The sequence below is a fragment of the Quercus lobata genome, chromosome 2 (genome assembly GCF_001633185.2).
Source record: "Quercus lobata isolate SW786 chromosome 2, ValleyOak3.0 Primary Assembly, whole genome shotgun sequence".
NCBI classification, from domain to species: Eukaryota; Viridiplantae; Streptophyta; class Magnoliopsida; order Fagales; family Fagaceae; genus Quercus; species Quercus lobata.
This window is the reverse complement of record NC_044905.1, coordinates 77,985,193-77,988,904: the sequence shown is the minus strand read 5'-3', so window position 1 is coordinate 77,988,904 and position 3,712 is coordinate 77,985,193. Positions and strand designations below refer to the sequence as shown.

The 3,712-nt window shown below is 32.9% G+C and overlaps 1 long non-coding RNA gene across 1 annotated transcript; it reads right to left on the bottom strand.

The window, feature by feature from the left end:
* Positions 1–1,274: 1,274 nt before the first annotated feature.
* LOC115976719 lies at positions 1,275–3,326 on the bottom strand. Its single transcript, XR_004088357.1, has 2 exons — positions 3,048–3,326; positions 1,275–1,932 (listed from the first exon to the last, which is right to left on the bottom strand). It is a non-coding gene; the product is annotated as an uncharacterized LOC115976719 (long non-coding RNA).
* Positions 3,327–3,712: the final 386 nt, after the last annotated feature.

The following is a 3,712-nucleotide window of genomic DNA, read 5'->3' as shown; positions in this document are numbered from 1 at the left end:
CAATGCCATCTTCAATTATTATACTCCTGGCTAGCCTGAAAGAGGAAAGAAAAAAAGTCCAAAGATTAGTGAATCGGACAACTATTGACCACCTGAAAAAGAAAACATAAGACTGGTGGAATAGAACAGTCATGATTAGGGCCGACTCAAGGCCTAGGCAAGTTACGCCTAGGCCTAAGGCCCCACCAAAAAAAAAAAAAAATCCCTTAGAAAAAAAGGTCTCATTTTTCATAGTTAATGACCCAAATTTTTATAAAATTATATATATTTTCTAAAAGTTGTACCTTTCTTTTTATTAGTGATGTACAAATTTTACTATTGGCTTACAAATTGCCATACTATTAATCACAAAAAACGTGATATAAACATTCATTAGTTAAATTGATGAAGTTCATCAATGAGAGATAATATCACATTATATTTTGAATATTTTAAAATGCTTTTAATTAGCGCATTTTTTCTTTTTCATTTCTATTAAGACTCTCAAAGTATAAGACCAATAGAACCTTAACTCAATTGAAACCCTAAAATATTTCAAAAAGATGTTGCAAATGTGTTAAATTATCAATTATAGATTAATTTCCCCTAATAGTTTGAGACTTTGATTTTTGTAAATTAATATCTTACAAAACCGTACACCAAATAATATCTCTCTCTCTTTTTCTCTTGAAATCAAAATATAAAATTAAAAATTAGATTACAAGTTTATTTAACTATGCATCGTCTTATATCCAAAATAAAGTATTTTTTTCAATTGCAATATATTTTTATTTCTTTTTATTAATATTTATAATTCAACTATGATATTCAATTCACTATATGAAATTAAAATTAGTCCAGTTAGTATTATTTATGTATTTAATGTATCAAATTAACCTTAATTTGATTAGTATTAAATAATTTTGTTTAATTAATATTTACATATTAAAGGCCCCGCATAAATTTTTCGCCTTAGGCCTCAAATTATGTTGGGCCGCCCCTGGCCATGATTAATAACACCTGCAAATTCTCAGTAATTCCTTAAACATGATCCACCTTATAGGAACACAGTACGTTACATCTCAAAGTCATAACGTACACTACCATGCCACATCAGAGTTACCTCGAAGAAGTAGTAATGCCACATCAGAGTTACCTAGAAGAAGAAGTAGTAGTAGTAGTAAAAATAACCATGCATAAATTTGAACATTCATAGCCAATTAGACCCAAAGATTTCTTTTCTTTTTTTAATTCATCACTTAAGTTTTCATCCATAAATAACAATGTTTGAGAACTGAAAACCAAATGGCAAATGCAGTAATGGAGGACACGAAAGCCCTGCCCCATTGTGACCCAAAAAGGCATACATTAAGTTCAACAGACGTGTCACTGAAGATTTGATAAATATAAAACCTAACTATACAAAGCAACCGGACCAGGAAGTGGAGAGCACTTGGTCCTCAGTCAAGAAATGAGAATGGACATCTCTGCAAAGCAACCAGGCCAGGAAGTGGAGAGCACTGACCAAAAATAATATGAGATGCAGTTTCTCATATGAATCCCTGAAATGCATTTTGCCCAAATCTGATAATGTGATTACTGAGAGACATCCTTCCCACATCTGACCAACCTTCCCAAAAATTATGGTCTCAAATGACTGACTATATACAGCAACATTCAGATGAGTATGTAAGTGAAATTTTGTGTTTTCCATTCCTATGTAAATTAAAATGAAAAATTTTGAACTTTTGTGTTTTCCATTCCTAATAACCATGCATAATTTTGAACTTCTTCAAATTTTCATGATAATTTATAAGTAGCCTGTTTCCCTCATAATCCCCAGCCTTGGGACTTCCATTAGCCAACTCCCCTAGCATAAAAGTTACAGTATTTGAGTGGAAGAGCAGTCCTCCAAGAACAATCGTTAAATTAAATGTGTACACTGCTTCCTCTCTGCAACAACAATTAAGATATTACATGAAAAATGAGAGACCATCAATAAACAGGATTTAATTATGTAACCCACACAATGTAAAATATCAACAACTCAGAGCCAAAGTTTTAATCCAACTGCAAGAAAAAGAAATGGAATATATGAAGCCTCACAGGTTTGCCACAAAGACAAATATCAAGAACCATCAGGTAAGGGAAGAGCCTTAACTATTTTACCAAATTTGCACGGAATATAAACAGGAAAAAGGAAGAATGAAAATAGAATATAAGCCTTTTGAACTGAGCTAAAAGAGCAATCAACAAATTTCAGGGGAAGAAAAAAAAGGGTATAAGATGAACACAAAATAAGAGAAGCATCATTTTTTCAGGTGCAACCAAAGTGATCCAACTCAGCATGATCAACCTGATCTTTTTGTTTAAAATAACTTCTCTACAGGAAAGTCCAAGGAAGAATGCAGAAATCAACAATCAGGTGCCATTGTGAAATTATAATAGTTTAGCAATTTAGATATAAATGAGTTTTAGGCACAATGGAATATGAACCATTCTAGAAAAGGATCCCTTTTCTAGGTGACATTCAGAATTTCTAGAATTTCTCTGGGTGCTCCACAGGACGCTGCACAGTGTGATAAAGAGAAGGCAAAAACAAAGTCTCAGCCATAATCTGGTTAAGTATCACAAAAAATACACTGAAATCAATTCAGCAAAAATAATGAGAAAACAATAAATAATAATGAAGTTTAACAAAAACATCACTTAATACAAATTCCAATCCAGTAACTCTATTCCAAAAACTAACAATGTGATAACAATAACTAATAATGAAGTTTAACAAAAAATGCTAACAGATGAAAAAAAAAATCATGTTATATCTAGTAAATGTCCCATCGACATTTCACTATTAAAGAAAATTATAATAATGTGTTTCTAAATCAGCTGAGCCAATAGGTCTCACTCAAGTTTCACGTCTCACATCCCATACTCAAAAGTGTAAAGATTAATTTGTCAAATATATAAGAACCGAAACTCAAACAAAACAATAATAGCATAAACCCACAAAGTTTAGAGAAATAATATAAACCCATATCAGCGTTAATCATATGTAAAGAGAGAACCTGAAGATTGTGGGTGGTGCCGCCGATTTAGAATGGAAGAGAAGAAGTGCCGCCGAGTTGGATTGGATATGAGCGCGCCGCCGATTTGAGGTTGGATTGGAAAAGAAGAAGCTAGAGAGCGGCGCCGCCGATGTGAGGTTGTGGGTGCGCCGCTGTCTGGTTCTTCTATTGTGGGTATGGTTTTGATTAGCAGACGCCAGACGGTTCTTGTGGTTGGATTGGAGGAGAGGAATCTAGAGAGGTAGAAAAGCGTCGACGAAGCATTGATTTGTTACTTTCCCGTTGTTTTTCTTTTTTGTTTATATATATAACCTGTTTAACCGGTATCTAGTACCCTTTAAAATTATATGAATAGTTAAAATTAAAACAATACTAAATTAATGGTTCAGAGTTAAGTTTTTTTTTTAAGAATCAGTTCAGATTTTAAGTGATTACTGTACCTTTTATTTTTTGGTGAAGAATACAGTAGAATGACCCCTATATAAATAGAGTAATTCTACTGTACCCCACCAAAAAAAGGAGGGGTACGGTACCCATTAGTAGGTAATCTGTTATATCAGGTTATTTTTTTCTCACATTTGACGGTTTTATTCTCACATGATGCAGTTCCAACATCACATGTGATAGTTCTTTTCTCACATTTGGTGGTTCCCCTACTTTTTTCT